The 17,897-nt window shown below is 33.4% G+C and overlaps 1 pseudogene; it reads left to right on the top strand.

The window, feature by feature from the left end:
* The window catches only part of LOC117178593, a 6,031-nt pseudogene extending 4,451 nt beyond the window's left edge, over positions 1-1,580 (top strand).
* The last annotated feature ends 16,317 nt before the right edge of the window (positions 1,581-17,897 follow it).

Raw genomic sequence — 17,897 nt, 5'->3', positions numbered from 1 at the left:
GGGAGCTCTTCTTAATATTTTGACACCAAAATCATGTCGATACACCTTACCGACTGCGAGTAAAGCCACCCACGCTTTAACTTGACAGACTGTATGTTAGATCTGTTACTGAACACTATTGAGAATGATTGCAATATACAATTTTTATTTCATAATGTTCATATTGTTTAAATAAACGGCAGTAATTTGCCACTCACCGTACACCAGGACATGGGATATGCTAGCTGAAATGCAACAGTCATCAATTAATTAAATATCAAAAAATGACGTAATTTAAATGCAATTTTGGGCCTTAAGCTATGTTTCGTGATAATGTAAGCTTCGCTAAAAAGACACACACATCAAAATCATAGTTCAACAATTTATATATGATATCCGTTATTTATGGATAAAACTAATGATTTCATAATTCTATTATAGGTATTTTCTATTTTTTACAATAATGTACTGTTTTATCATTCCAACTGTTCTACTCGTATTTCTCTGGAATGAAGATTGGTATTATGCTATTATTTCACAAATTTTTTGTTACACCTGTTCATTGAATGCTACCTGGAGTGTTAATAGCTTCGCTCATTTTTGGGGTGCGAAGCCCTATGACAAGTAAGCATGCAATAAATAGGGCATTTAATTTCATTTCAACGCTCTTCCTAAAACAAAATTTTTTTGATATTCTTTAAACTGTTGTAAATTCTACTACTATATGGCCCTATTGTAGGTGAAAAATCATAAGCCACCATGTTGCTTGGTTACTGAGATTGGTACACTTTGGTAAACATTTTTCAATGAAATGTTGTTGGGTTAAAACCAAACCACATTAAAGTTTGTTGTTAGTTTGTTCGGGCGGAAATTCTACAAGCTTTACGTTGGTGATAGGCTTTTCTGAAAAATATGTGTTCTTTATACAGTACTTTAAAATAAAAAATAAAAATTCCGAATATCTCAAAGCACGTATATCCTTAGACTTTGGTGAGATGCATATTAAAAGAAGCTTGGAATTTCGAGTTTATAAACCCCGATGAATATATGTTGGACGATATGTTGGACCGATATATTGGAGAAATAGTTATCACCGTCGTAAAGTTTGTCAAATTTCCTTTCGAATATGTTAGCTGCAAGTTTATTTGGTTTTATTTTGAAGCAATATAATTTCATTAAAAAATCGTCTGCACACCTAATTCTCTAAATGTAGTACATATTAAATACTCTACATTGATATGAATAAAATAATTTAAAAAATGACTTTAATTTATAGAAAATAGGAGCTAACTTAAATTAACCTAAATTTCTTCAATCTTTATTCTTCCAGGCGAATAGCTCCATCAGAAAATCATTTCATTTCCTTCGTGGCAATGGGTGAAGGGTGGCATAACTACCATCACGTCTTTCCCTGGGATTACAAAGCTGCAGAATTAGGAAATTATGGATTGAACTACACCACAGCATTAATTGACATGTTTGCAAAAATTGGATGGGTTTATGCTTTAAAACAACCTTCTAATGAATTAGTCATTAGAGTTATCATAAAAAGAGGAGACAGTTCTCATCCAACTGAGGAACCTGAACCTAAATCCGATTAGGATTTTATCAGGTTATTTATGTCATTTTTAATCTGCAATTTTTACAACCCGTAAGGAGTACAAGATTCACCTAAAGTTAGATAATGAAATAAAAATTTCATAAGAGAAGGCTGAGATATCACAAAGATTCGCCAAATAGTATTAATGAATGAAACGTGATTACTTATGACAATAGAAAAATTAGACAAACAAAAATCAAATACAATTATTTTGGATCATATGGGGAAAAATTTCCTCAAATTCAGTAAACCATAAGTAATCCGAATAAATTGCAATTAAATTTGGTAAACTTTAAGCCTTAAAAGGGCCCAGATTGTAATAGTTTCTACTTAAAAAAGAAGCTCCTGGTTGGCTATAAATATTTCACGACAAACACTTGTCATGAAGAAAAACTCAACAACTTTAGGAACGCACACCATAAGCAACCATAACGTAAAGTTTGAAAAATGTAAAGCACAAAACTATTTCCTTTTAAATTTGTTTGTTCAGCTAATATTCATGCGGCTTAGGATTCCTGCAGGATCGAATTACTGCAATTTAAGGTGAATCTTGTGCTTCTATCAGTTATTTTTATTGCAATTTTTAATTAATTTTAATTGTATACGATTATTAAGCTAATAAATACTATGTTTCTGGATGCCACTGAATTTCAAAGCATTTGCGTGTTAAAATTGTTTGCTATATCCATAATTGAAGTATGTTTTATAAGGGGTAATTCGCCGGACTAAAGGAGATTAAGCCCTGTATTTTAGGGAAAGATGGGGTTACGTTATTTTATTAAATATTTTACTAAAGTCATGAAAGAAAGTTACTTGATTAGTCGTGCCGGAAACTTCGAGGAAAGGGGGTGAGTTTAATAAATAAATAATGCCTAGTAATCCAGTCGCCACTAAGACTTCTGTCTGCACTAGTAGGTCTCCGAGATAACTCCCTTTTAAAAGGTCAAAAATTATTTTTTAAACAATTTTTTAAAACAATTTCGATATTTATTCACAAAAAATGTATAAAATCATTTTTAACATGGCTGAACAAAAATAAAACTTTTTTGCGTCTTGCACTTTTTTAGCAAGATGAACCGTTTGCAATGTAAAGCGTTATTAACAAATGATTTTACAAACAAAATTGCCACATTTTCACATTGTTACCTTAGAATCTATTGCTTCGAAAAATGTAAAACTTGTATACTGTCTACATCAAGAATATATCTCTTGAAAGGAAAAAGAAATCTTCCGTTCGAATAACGAAAACATCTCAATTAATCCCATTCTTAATAAAAGCGAATGTGGAAGTATCTGATGAATATAAATAATTCACAGGATATCGAATCGGATTGTTATAAACTAGTTATATTAACAAATATTCAAAATCGTGGAAATTTTGCTTCAAAAGTATATTTGTACGTTAAAATTTCTTGATTTTGTCGACAGGATCATATTTGATAATGAAAATTTGCGGCATGGTATAATTTGTTTATTTTATAATAAAGTTGTATAAACAAATGCACAGTTTAGGCATTTATTGGCAGAAAGTAACCGTTTTTTTCTTTGGTACCTTTGAATTATATTAGTGGTAACTTCAATAATTTCAGGATTCATTTCAAATTCATTCTTGCTTCATTTTTTCCCTTAAAGAGGCAACTAATAGATAAAATTATACAATGAACTTTTGATTATATCTTCATTGGTCTAATTAATAAGTAGATTTGATGAGAATCAAATCAATCCTTTCTTTGACCTTTAATATAAATATGAGTACGAATTTTTTGTAGGTCTTACGGTTTTTAATAATTAAAAGAATCAGACGAAATTACTGGAAAGTTCGTTTATTGAAATTATCACGTTTCGGCTATCACTGCCTACCTTTTTCAGAGAATCTAAATAAATAATATGTAAATAACGCTCTTTTAATGAAAGTAATTACAAAGAAATTTGTTTTAAAAAAATGTGAAAGAAATAAAAAATACATCTGCTCATTTTCTTTTAAAACAAGAATATTTTATTTTGGAGTTAAACATCTGTTAATAGTTTTGGAAACGCGAATGAGGAAAGCGCGCAAAAGTAACTGGAATTAACTGTAAGTTAATCGGAATATTTTGATATTTGTTTATGAAAATTGATTCTATTACGCATCCTTTATATGTATTTTTTTCTCTTGCAAGAATTTTATTCAAATCAAAATCAATGTAATCGTTTATGTTTCAACAATATTATGAAATACCTATATTGAAATTTCCAACTCTATAATCTCTCTTATGTTTCGAAACTCTAGTTTTTAATCTTTTATCTGTTTCACCAATATAAACTTTTTCACAACAATTACATTTATTGAGATATACAATTCTAGACAAATTTTCGGTACTATTAATACTTTTTTGATTGAGGAAAAATTTTTTAAAAGAGTTTTGAGTACTAAAATAAACATTTATGTTGAATTCTTGTAGCGATCTTCGCAACCTTTCAGAGTCCTTGAACATACGGTAAAGTAACTTTTGTATACGATTTTTTGTACGTGTCAGCCCAGTTACTTTTCTTACTGGAACCATTGTAGATTTCATGAATTTGTTCCACATCTTCTGAAACCAAATTCGAAATTCTAGGACACAATGGTGAACCCGCAGGATAACCATTTAATTGTTTATAATATTTTCCAATAAAAGAGAAAACCATGTTATTGAAAACAGTTCTAGTATCTACTAAAAATTCATTTTTCGTTATTTTAGTTAGATTTTTAGTTTGTATTAGTTTTTCTTAGATGCAGGATTGATTTGATTCTTATAAATTTACTCATTAATTAACAAGGTCAGTAACGTTCTGGATACTATGGGATATTTGGCTTATATCTTGGAGAAGTACGGTCATACCACGAGGAAACCGTTCGGAAATTGGATTAACACCAGTACATGCAGAAAAAAATGTAATATTTACTTATCAAGAATTGTAAAGGGTTTCCTGTAAGCGTAACAGTATAAACTGCTCTTAATAAGCGGGTGAAAATGTTAAAATCACTTAGCATTTCCTAAATGCCACAATGAAATTAAGGTTAATTAACGGTTATCCTTCAGCAAAATAAACCTCTATTCCCTCGTATCACGTACTGAACGACATGTAAAATCCACTGAACCGATATTGCAATAGTAATGTACTGAACATTACCGAAAGATCGGTACATGCTACCGATCCGATCGGTTTACTTAACACGCCCCTAAAGTCGCAACGCGACCTATCCGCGCGGAGCACCGGGTGAAATCACGACGCAATCGGCAATGGATGGATTGCATCACCTAAAAAACATTCCTTTTTGACATTTGTGTGACAGTCGTCACATTACTCTATATTCCCACTTTGCAAGGAAGGGGTTTTATAAAAATAATACAATTTTGGATAGCACAACTTATTCGCGGATCGCGTACACTTGAGAGTTTATTGGAGCAAGACGTGTTTTTGTTCCGTGACAGTTTCAGCTGACATATAGATATGATGTGAATGCTAGAACTTTTGTTCTGTACCGCGATGGCATGGTTGCGTATTCAGCGGTATTCAGAAGTCGTTTCCGAGGTCACCACACTCAGTTGCAAATGCATTTCAAAATTATTTTACAGATCGCAACTCGTATACTAGTGTCGTGGTTAAGACTGTTGACTTGCGTGCTTAGGTTTAGGCGTTCGAACCCCCGCCCCCTCCCATTGCGTGCGAAATTTTAATTGTATTATAAGCCTTATAACTTACAAATAACGATTAATTATAAGTATATCCGAAAATATTTATAAGAAATAACCGTGCGCTTATTTATTAATTATTTTTTAGCAATACTTTTTCACAATTTATACTGCTGTATTAACTGTAGTCTACGCCGATAAGATAATTCAGATCTCTATATTATTTGTTAAAGTGACATGATAATTCGTAATTGCAGCATCCAGGAACTGCATAGAATAGCGACTAGATTGGTCAAATCTACTGATCCGCAGGTCAGCACCACTTGAGAATCGGTACTAGTAACCATCATTGATAGTCATACTTATTTGTCTATAATTGTAACGTTTACTGAACTGCCATGTTGTCCATATACGCACTAGAAAGATCGGTAGATTTAACTTGGTTTTCAGTAAAATGTAAGGTTCTATTTTCTGCGTGTAGAAGATTGGTTTTTTTTTATGGAACAACGTACGTTCTCAATTAAATGTAGAAACAATGCCATAGTTCCAGTACATATACAAAATTGTATGAAAAAGTTTAATTTGAATAATTTAAATAATTATTTAATTTCAAAGTTTCATCAAACTGAAGTCAATTTCCAAACAAAGTACTTAAAAATTGAAATCGAAAACACAGTAAAATAGAGGAATAAACTGAGTAATTTTTCGAATTATTAAAAACATCGAAGAGAAAGGTTCATAAATGATGGGTCAATTAATAGGTTTTTCTATTAATTTCATAAGAATTAGGTTTAAATAATCGAAAGTATAAAAAGAGACAGAAACGTATCAACAAGTTCAATTTACTGCAAAACAGGTTGTTAGCGCAGAAAAATCAAGGTAGAGAATTGAAATTTAAAAAATCCTTTAAAAATATCTTAAATAACGAAATCCCGGATGAGATAGCTGAAATCTTAGCACTGGGTGACAAATTTGGTATATTATTCAATGTCAATAAGTTACTTATTAATAACATGGTTGCGAGTATAGAAAATGGTTCAAAAAATGTAGAGCATGAAGATCAGAAATTTAGCATCAGAAAAACTGTTACTCAATTAATCTCAAACCATAATCGAAATAATAATTTCAAGAACCTTGAAAAATGATATAGCTATTCGATGCGAGAAAAAAAGATTAGTAAATGAACAAACATCATATAAATTAAAAATACAGAATAGTACTGTAGCTGAAGCTTATTCTCTTCCAAAAGTGCACAAACCCGATTTGAAATAATGATTAATTGTGTCCACAATTCGTTCTCCTACTCATAACTTAGCCAAATATATTTCTAATGTTTTAAAACCAGCTTCAGGTAACACAGAATAATCTGTTAAAAATTGCTGGGATTTAAAGGACACTTTAAATTAAATTAAAGTTCCTGCAACCCATTCCTTAGTTTGATTAGACATTGTTTCAGTGTTTGAAAACATTCTATTATATATAGCATCCCTTATGAAAAAGAAGTATTGATAAGTATCGGATCTAATACTTTTTTCGCAAATAAATATTGGAAATCTAATTCATTTTCGCAAAAAAAGTACTGGATCCAGTACTTACTAAATACTTCTTTTTCATAAGGGATTAGACTGCACTGAAGAAAAACTAATACGAGTACAAAATAAAAATCTAACTAAAATAACGAAAAATAAATTTTTAGTCGCTACTAGAACTGTTTTTACTAACATGATTTTTTCTTTCAGTGGAAAATATTATGAACAATTAGATGTTTGTCATATGGGTTCAGCATTATCTTCTATAGTTTCAAACTTGATTTTAGAAGATGTGGAAACAAGAGCTTTAAAGAAATTGAATTTTAAACCTTTTTCATATAAAACATATGTGGATGACATTTTAGCTATTGTTCCAACTGAAAAAATGGTCGATTTCATAAATACCTTCAACAGTGTTTAAAATTCCACACAGTTTACATTTAAAGGCATGCTCTTCAGTGACCACGTGACCAAACTAGTCCCCGGTTATGAACATTTTTTTTTGTATTCACCATTTCCAAAGGCAATTATATATCGCTCTCAAAGTTTGGAATATAGGAAATAAGACAATAAATTGCATTTGTATATTTAGTTTGAGTAGTATTTTTGAAAATAATTATCTAAGAGAAAGTAAATATGCTAAATTATTTTCATTTTATTTTTTTGCTCGCTGCGTCCACACGGATTGAGATATTGTGTTTAATATTTAACAGAATAAATAAAGAGCACTAAAGAACATTTGTATACATGAATATATTTAGAATTTCAAAGAAAGTTTATTTATAAATTGATAAAATAGGATATTATCATTCTCTTGATCTTAGATGCAAACGATCCCTCCAAATCGTTTTGAAATCAAAAAAAGTAATCGTGTATTTTTTTAAATTTCGATTCTTAATGTTGCCTTTTGGGACTTCAAATTTGCTTGGGAAAATGCATGGGAAAAAGTCACTTTTTGGTATTTTTCGAATAATTGTTCAGGGTTAGGGAAAAGTTGACAATAAGGTTGTAAGGCTTGTAGAAAACTTTCCAATGAAAAATTTGACCTATTATACATATGGGTTTAATGCACCTATCCCACCCCCATGGTGCTCTGAATTCTATTTGTTTCAATAATCTGTTTTTCTCGAAAATTCGTCTAAAATCTGTTTTTGAGATCGAAATGGCAGTTTATTATCTGACAAAGACTTAATTTATTTTAAAAGTTCTTCCTATTGTTTAAGCGATTAATAATTATTATTATTTTCTTTATTTTTCTCAAATTATGGTAGAAAAGTCAGCTTTTCTTGTAATAAACCTCTAGATTTTAATTGCCAGGTATCTTGTCTACATTATATAATAAATCCTCAATTGTTTGAACAAATTCAATTTGTTTGAACAAAAAAATTAGTAAAAAACATTAGTACAAAAACATTAGTAGTCAATGGGACTTTAAGCAATCAATTAAAAAACTGTTAGTAGAGAAGAGGAATATTCAAATTTTGTGTGAGACTATTTTTCCAAAATTGATTGACAAACAAATTACATCATTTAAATAATGGAAATTATTTGAAAATATAAATAATGTCACTTTAAAAAACGGTTGGCCAGTGCAATCTAAAAAAACAGAATTTGAGGAGAGTTAAACAAAAAAAATTTGTTTACAAAATTGAGGATTCATTAAATAATGCAGATGAGATACCTTGAAATTAATATCTATAAGTTTATTACAAGAAAAGCTAACTTTTCTACAATAATTTAAAAATAGTTAAAAATTGATAATAATAATAATTAGTTGCTTAAACAATAAGAAGAAATTTTGAAATAAAAAAACTCTTTTTGAGATAATAAAATGCCATTCCAATCTCAAAAAAACAGATTTTAGATGGATTTTTGAGAAAAAAAGATTATTTAAACAAATAGAATTTATTTAAATAAATGGAAATTAACTGGAGAACATTTGTCAACATTTCAATAGACCTATAGTAATGATTTCCGAAAAAAAGGAGAACAAACTGCTTAACAGAGTCAATTTCCTGAAGACTGTACATTTTTTGATTTAAGGGTAGTTTTCAGGGCACCGTGAAAGTGGGTTAGGGGCGTCAAGCTCATATGATCGTTTGCATTTATTTAAAATTCGTCATTTTGGACCACCCTACTACCCAAAATACCGGCATAGGAAATCAAGGAGGACCTCAAAAGACAATGACTTGCGTGCGACCAGGTCATTGTACTTAAGAAGAAATCGTCTGTACCTAAACCCTACAGTGAACCCACTTACATGCCAATATTCGACAAGGAAGTCGACATGAAAAAAGTGTGGGAACTTAAGTATATATGTGCCAAGTAAGAGTTATCTGGGATACCTACAAGAACAAAAGCAAAGCGATTCAGTGCTACAACTGCCAAATGATCGGGCACGGTAGTGAATATTGTACAAAAACTACATCTACATTAAATACCTGCAAATGATTCAGGCAAACAAAAACAGGAACAGCGGATTTTCAAAGATGGGAACAGGATAGAGAACCCCTTCGGGAACAAAAAAGTTCAAATCCGGACGATTTTCATACCCTTATGGAAGAAATAAGTAAACTCAATCCACTATGCGACCTAAGTAAAACGTTAAGACTAGTAAAAGTATTAAATAGTAGGCTATCTGACTGTAAGAATGATCTCAATAGATTGCGAGTATTCACTGAAGCTGCTAATGGAAAATATTCGAAAAGCTTTTTCAACTCTTATAATTAGTCACTCGAACGTTAATAGCATCACTGGCAACTTCAGTGAAATAAAGGAATATATGAGAGATCATGACCTTGATATAACGATGCTCCACGAAACTAAATTAAACTCCAGACGCAATATTGAGATACTCGGCTACAAATGTGTTTGGAAAGATAGAAACGAGAAAGGGATAGGTGGCGGAGTCATCATGTACATTAAAGACGGCATAAATTGTCACGAAGTACGAGTAGAAACTATGTTATTTGAGTCTGTGGCAATTAAGTTAGAAGACAACACAGTGACAGTGTCAGCATATCAACGGGTGAGTGGAAGAACGTAGTGTCTGACTTTTGTTTCAAGAGACGTCGTATCTCGCCACGGTTCCAATACATATCGTATCTAGCTTGTGGTTGAACAGACGTAGTAGTTCGCTCGCAGATTTAAAAGACTTCGTATCCCATTGACCGCCGAAGAGACGTTGTGCCTTTCTCACGGTTCAAAAAACACGTGTCGTGTCTTGTTCGCTGTTCAGAAGACGTCGTACCTCGCCCGCTGTTTTCGGGACGTCGTATCTCGTTCGCAGTATAAGAAACTTATCTGACAAATTTATAGTTTTTCAGCCTGTATCAAATTTTCAATAAAACGGCAACATATACTTTATTTAAAAAATAACTTATAAAATATTTGTAAATAGTTATTTAAAATTGATCATGCTGCTGACAATAAAGAATATCTTCCATGATGAGATACAAAATATATTTCTGAAAAACCCTGTGGCTATAACTTATGTTAAACTAAATATAATATAGAAAATAATTCAAGAAACTGGTTACCCTATACATAATGAGAGGTTTTTCACCAAAAAATTCTGATTCGAACTCATCTTATGAAAAATCTCCGTTGAGCGAGCTCGAGATGAAAAGTATCAAAGTGGCCCACTAACCGCGAAGAGTATCGCCAAAGTCGCTTAGTCGTAAAAAGTATCCGACCTCCCCCTCCCCGCCACTTATCAGATTAAAACTATCCGTTTCTCTGTTGGGCTTAGGGTTTGCTGGTTAGGGAATTGTAGACCAGTGGTCGGAAAACTTTTTTCTCAGTTTCCAGGTATGGCCAGGCCCATCCCGGATTAATTTTTTCTACTACTTTTCGGTCTATCCGTGGACCTCAGTGTGAACGAGCTTACTCCAGCAGGCGTATTTTGTCTACAGGCATGTGAAAGTAAGGAAGTTTGAAAACTTTTAATTTTTCAGCTAGCGATTTAAAAATGGCAATATCAGCATCCACGATTTTTTTTATTCCACTGATATATTACTTGCCTATAAAAGTTAAATTCGGAGAAATACGAAGATTCCAAATATATTACTTTCAAATCACTGATTGCAAATTAAGAATTTTTTTATCTGAAATTTTTTCCGATTTTCCATAAAAGGACCCCTAAAAAAAGGATGGTTTGCCCAAGCTCGCAGGTACTTGACCAGAAAGTAGGTCATTGGTCAGCCCGGTTAGGGTAGCCTGACTTGATCAGCAGTATGCCGACCACTGTTGTAGACTTAGGATTTGTGGGCTAGAAATTGTGGGCTCGGGGTTTGTGATCTTGGGACTGGTGGGTTTGAGGTTTTCTGGTTAGGGAATGGTAGACTAAGGGTTTCTGGGCTTGAAGATTATGGGCTTGGGATTGGTGGGTTTGGGGTTTGTAAGATTAGGGTTTGTGGGTTTGGAGTTAGTGGATTTGGGGGTTGTAGACTTGAGGCTGGCGAACTTGGGGATTCTCGGCTTGGTTTTTTGGGGCTCGCGGGTGAGAGGATAGTGTGTTTAAAGTTTGTTGGCTCGGGATATGAGCCGTTGTGAATTACAGGCTTTGGTTTAGTCAATTTTTTGTGGTCAGATCAATTACAGACCAGGTACTTAAAATAGAAAAAATATATATAGTGCACCAACTGGATTCCGTAGTTGACCAACCTGGACATTTGGATGCATTCTAGTTACATGAAAAAGAGAAAAAATATAGCGTGCACGTTTAGCTGGACTCCATAATTAGCCACTATGTGAAGTTACAGCTGTAGGGTTTTCAGAACTATATTTTGTATCTCATTTTGGAAGTTATTTTTTATTGTCAGCAGCATAATTAATTTAAAATAATTATTTATAAATCTTTTATAAGTTATTTTTTAAATAAAGTATATTGTGCCGTTTTATTGAAAATTTCAAACAGGCTGAAAAATTATAAAGGACCCCGCACTAAATGTATGGGAAAATGGCTTTCGGTGGATTTAGCTGAAACTTTGTAATTTTTAAGGTTATAAGTGCCGGATGAAATATCCGTAAAAAAATCCAAAAAATGGACAGTTTTAGCGCTATGCGGCGCTAAGCGCTCAAGATCAGTGAATAAAACGAATTACAACAGATTTTGTTACAAAAGTGATGTCAACATAGAAATCACGGTTCAGATCGTGGTCTGTCGTATTTTCGCCTACACCGTTGACTCATATAGCGCGCTTCTCAAAACGATCAGACGCTAAGCGCCCCAGATTTTAACTTCACTAATTCATCACTTCTTTAAAGGCAGAAATGGTACCCAAAGTAACATTAGTAACTAGTGCGCACATTTCGATAATAACAGTGTACCCTTCGCAAGAGGGCTGAACACTAAGCACCCATGATCAGCGAATAGAACCAATCTCAGTAGCTTTTGCGAAATATTAAACTATTTCTGGCTCTTGATTCAGGTTCGCTTGTTCATCTCTATAAGCAGCGTCTAGAATCCCTTGTAGCAAGGAAGTTTGAGGATACGTTACGTGTTGCTGGTGACGTGCATAACCCAAGAACCATAAAACGCTTGCAATATGTGCGCAAGTGCCACGATTTCTGGCCCCTGACATACATGTGCAGTAATAACCGAGACGCGTTTCGTTATTGTCTGGTCCAATGTGATCGATCTCATTGAACGCTATCCACAGCTGGCACCTTGTCGCATTTCGGAAACGAGAAAATACTCGTATTCTGATCAAACCAGTTTCATTAAGTCACGTATCTAGTTGAAACTTCTCATCTTCTTCTCGTTGCAGCTTGTCTTGAACGTAAGATGGGGCAAGTTCTACTTGATACAAGAAAATTGTTATGTCGCGTATGTTTTTCAATGTAAGACGAGGAAATTATGGTACTTGAATTTCATGCAGGCGATTCCAATTTGCATTTCCGTAGCGCATATTTTCCACCTCTACGCGCGCTTGCACAATATTTAGCTCACGAGCTCTCTCTATATATTCTCTTGCAAGCTCTGCTGTAGCGCCTTGCATCTCGATAACAGGATAGTATCGATTCATTATGGCACCAGCAATACAAAAGAAGTCCCTTAGATTGTGTACATGAGCCATCGGAATGGTTTTCTCGAAGAACTTGAAAATGGACTTTATGTGGCCATTTCTGGATTCCACTATCCATCTAGATTTCGTTATTAGCCGAGCTTCGTTTGCTTCTTCCGTTATCAATTGACTCTGTCCTTGTTGGAGAAATGGTGGTACTTTGGACACAATTCCTAAGCGTTCTAAAAGTGGTTGGGCATCTCTATATCCACAGTCCTCTATAAAAATATCACCAATGTCGAAAAATTCTCTCATAACTTCCACATCTCTTTCAAATTCGTTAATGAGCATTTGTGCGTCATTGTTTCGCGAGTCGGAAAAATATGGTCCTTGTATTTTAAGTATGTATCCGTCTGGAGCAACAATGAGAGCAGGTTTTACCAAGTGACGTTCTTTATGTTTGCAGAATGACTATCGAAGTACGCGAAAGTTACTGCTCTTCTGCATGTAAGCATAAGTTCCATCGATGATAGCAATATCTCTGGGAATTTCTGGTTGTGGATTTTTAAGTTCATTGGCGAATGATGTCACGTGTTTTTCAATGTATTTCTCTCTGCTTATCGCATTAAATCCAATGTTACCAGGCACAAATCGCTGCATTAAAGATTCTCTTACAGTAGAAATGGCCATGCTTGTAGCTTGTCGGCTCGAATAATGAAAAATCACTTTCAGAAATTCATCAGAAACAACTTAACGCATTTTGCAAAGGAAAGTCAGCAGATCTTTTTTTCTCACGTATCTGGCATCATGTCCATGTAACTGCGGAATAGGATGACTAAATGGATACAATTTTTTAAATTGTTCCTTTGTTACAGGAGCAATAGCTTCAAACTCTTCATCAGTGAAACTATCCGCATTATTAAACGCAGCGGCCGCATGAACATTTGCTTCGTTACGAAGTTGCTGCAAAAACAGAAGTAACTGCTGTCCCGGAATCCTATACGGTCTATTAATCGCCTGTGGTCCAGGAAGCAAGGGGCCTAAGATGAAACCATGTTCATTCAAATGATTCAAGCATGCTCTTGTTTCTTCTGGAATAAAAATGTCCATGACAATAAAAGCGTTAACTCTACATTCAATTAAAAGCCTTGGAGTATTAACATCAGAATTACAGAATATGCACGTTTGCCTGCCTGTTTGTGTAAGAACATTCAATCTTAAACAGCCTGGGTCACGTTGGAGCTCCACTATCTCATTGCGAATCGATTGATTGCAATTGAGACATAACCTACACTCATCCGCGACTTCAAGTTGTGGTCTTCGAAGTTAAAGGCGTCTAAAATTGCAATGTTTTGCCTATTAGGATTATTATTTCCATCAATTCGAGCCACTTGTCCTGGTTGATAGACTCTATCGCACATATAGCAATTAACTCGAACTCTGAATGCCATTTTTTAAACCATAGGAGAAACAAGCTCTTATGGTCTTGAAAGGCAGAGGAATGTATTAATAAAACGAAAGAAAAATTCAGAAACAACATAATAAAACAAATAAACACAAGAAACTAAACACAAAATGGGAATAAGAAATACAACACAATTAATAAAGAAGGTAACAGATAGGAAATTTTTGTCCTAAGCTTACCAATAAAATTACTATCCGTTCTCGAGATCTTTCACAAAAGAAATGACGAGCATACCATCATCAATGGAAATAATAAGTGAATGCTGTTTAATATATATATGTGTGTGTGTATGTTTATTATAATAATAAGTGAATGCCGAGGTTTCAACTTTTTTTTAAGTCATTAAGCCTACATTCAGTTCGTCCCTCATTCTGAAGTCGTTCGCTTTTTGCTTTAAAAAGTGACAGTCCTTCATCATGCAGCATTCACTCATTATTTCCATCCACAATGGTATGTTTATCTGTCATTTCTTTTGTGAAAGGCCTTTGAAAAAGTGATTTCTTAGTCAGGTTCAAATCTTCTTGCGCTTAGCGTTTGCCCGTTCTGACAAGCGCGATATATGAGTCAACGGTGTTGACTCATATTGTCATTGTTTTGGCTAAGCATGTTACTGACCACTTCTTGATGCGTGTTTCGTATACAGACATCACTTGTGTCGCTAAAGCTACTAGGATTGGTTCTATTCGCTAATCATGGGCGCTTAGCGTTCGGCCCTCTGGCGAAGGGTACACTGTTATTATTGATGTGCGCATTAGTTACTAATGTTACTTTGGATACCATTTCTGTCTTTAAAAAAGTAATTACTTAGTCAAGTTCAAATCTTGGGCGCTTAGCGTTTGATCGTTTCGAGAAGCGCGTAATATAACTCTTTGGTTTGGCTAAACATATTACTGACTACTTTCTGATGCGTGATTCTTATAGTTACATCGCTTTTGTCGCTACAGTTACTAGGATTGGTTTTATTCGTTGATCTTGAGCGCTTAGCGTTCAACTCTCTTGCGAAGGGTAGAATGTTATTATCGGTATGTGCGCACTAGTTACTAATGTTACTTTGGGTACCATTTTTGCCTTTAAAGTCTTTAGTCAAGTTAAAATCTTGGGCGCTTAGCGTTTGATCGTTTTGAGATTTTCTCATACATTTAGTACGGGGTCTTTTGTCAGATACGCTTCTTAAACTGCTTCTGAACAGTGAACGAGATACGGCGTTTTTAGAACCGCGAGAAAGGCACGACAGCTCTTGTGCGAGCAACGAGACGCGTCTTTTGAATCTGCGAGCGAAATACTACGTCTGTTCAACCACAAGCTAGATACGACATGTATTGGAACCGTGGCGAGATACGATGTCTCTTGAAACAAAATTCAGATACTACGTTCTTCCACTCACCCGTCGAATATACAGTCCTGGTTACAAAAGTAGACATTAATGATTGCAACTTAATTTTCAACATTAGCAATAAGTTCCTCTTATAATGTGACCATAATGCTAAACATTCCGCCTAGAACTCCAGAAATAATAATGCAAGTGGTAGAATAACTTTTGACTTTGCAAATAAATACTTGTATAGAATACTTTAACCAGACAACTTCACTCTACCCATATAACAACACTTTTCCTAGCACAGTGGATTTAGGTATTTCTAAAAATATTAATGGTGATATTACAGTTTATGCAATTAATAAATTAAACTCTGACCACCTACCTGTCCTGATTATATTGAACAATGCAGTAGAATTACATCTAGAAATAAGGACTTTTCCCAATTATAAAAAAGCTAATAAGGAGAAATTTAAAAAAAATCATTAATAAAAATTTTAATTTAACTAGGAATATTAAAACTGAAATAGATGTTGATAATACCGTCAGCAGTTTGGCCACTGTCATCCACAGCGCTATGGCAGAATCGATAACTCAAGTTAATCATTAAAAAAATGTAAAATATTTGCCTGACAAAAAAGCAATTAATTAGAGATAGAAATGACTTGAGAAAAGTTCCTGAAAAAACAAAAAGCTAAGAAATTATGAAAATTAAATATAGACTCACCAATAATATTAAGAATAAAATAATACAACATAATAATGGAACGTGGAATGATAAATTAGCAAATTTAGAGGTCAAAGACAATTCACTTTGGAAAATGGCCAAATGTCTCACTAAACGAAATAACAGCACAATTCACATTCTATATGGTCTGAATGGACTTGCAATTTCCGATGAGGAAAGGGTAGAGCTGAAAATTATGGAGGGGCACATCACCTGACAGGGGACATCGGTGTGCATGTGACTGATCAAGCTGCTGAACTAAAATGTATAGAAATTAGCAAGCATCAAATTAATCTGGATTAAGTCATACTAGTTACAGCATCTAAAATCAACAGATCTGTTATTTCATCGAATTCCATGAAAGCACCGGGATTAGATACCATTTCATAAAACAGGCAAAGATGAACTTTTTCTGCAAAGCTACAGACCAATAAGCCTTCTGCCTACCTTGAGTAAAGTTTTTAAAAATTATTTTAAACAGAATGAACAGATATAAAATTATTATAAAAACTCCTTATTCTTGAACAGTTTGGTTGCCGTCATAATAGAAGAACAGTTCAACAATTGCATATAGTAACAAATTACATAAGCACTAATTTTAATAAAAATAAATCAACGGCAATGGTTTTATTGAATATGGAGAAAGCTTTCGACACGGTCAGGCATGAAGGTCTAATTTATAAATTTGATAAACTAAACTTTCGAATGTACGTAATAAAAATAATACAGAGTTATCTCCAAAAAAGAAAAAAAAACTTTCGTTTTTACCCCTAACATAAAATGTCAACTGAGCGAAAAATAGTAGCAGGAGTACCGTAAGGCTCGATAATGATGTTCCAAAATTATCATCGATTCAATTCTCACATTTTTCGGATGATACGGCTGTCTACTTCGTGTCATGGCGTTTAAAAATGCGATTAATAAAACACAAAAATACCTGAACATCCTCTCCCGTAACTTTCATAGGTGGAAGTTAAAAATTAACTGTGATAATACTGATCCAATTGTATTTAGCCATAAGCGCGAAAAAGGGGCAGTAACTGACCTCCTTATAAACGTCACCAAAATTGTACCTAAGACTGTAGCGAAATACTTAGAAGTAATTTTAGATAAAAAGCTCTCGTTTACCTAACATGTGATGTGTATTAAAAGAAAGCCTTATCAGATTATAGGAATTCTTTGCTTTCTATTAGGAAGACGTAGTACCTTAAATACTAGAAATAAATTATGCTTGTACAAAGCTATAGTAAGGCCAATTATCTTGTATGCGACGCCCATCTGGAGCAATATTTTCAAATAAAATATAAATAAATTACAAATTATACAAAACAGTTTCCTTAGAATTATAACTAAAGCTAAACCCAGGGATAGGAATAAAAGTTTACATGAGAAATGCAACATTAAAACCATCAAAGTAGAAATGTACAATTTAACCAATAATTATTTTCAAAACGAGCTCCCAGTTAATAAGAATTTACGTAAGCATTTTATATTGTATAAAGATAAAAAAGCATTACCTTTTTCAAATAAATAGAAATTAACTTATTAAGTATTATTAAAAAAGCCTCAATAACTCACGGACTTAGTATAGTTTATAAATTAGCTAGTAAGTATTTTA

Source organism: Belonocnema kinseyi, chromosome 8, assembly GCF_010883055.1.
Source record: "Belonocnema kinseyi isolate 2016_QV_RU_SX_M_011 chromosome 8, B_treatae_v1, whole genome shotgun sequence".
Lineage (NCBI taxonomy): Eukaryota > Metazoa > Arthropoda > Insecta > Hymenoptera > Cynipidae > Belonocnema > Belonocnema kinseyi.
This window is presented reverse-complemented; position numbering and strand designations above follow the sequence as displayed.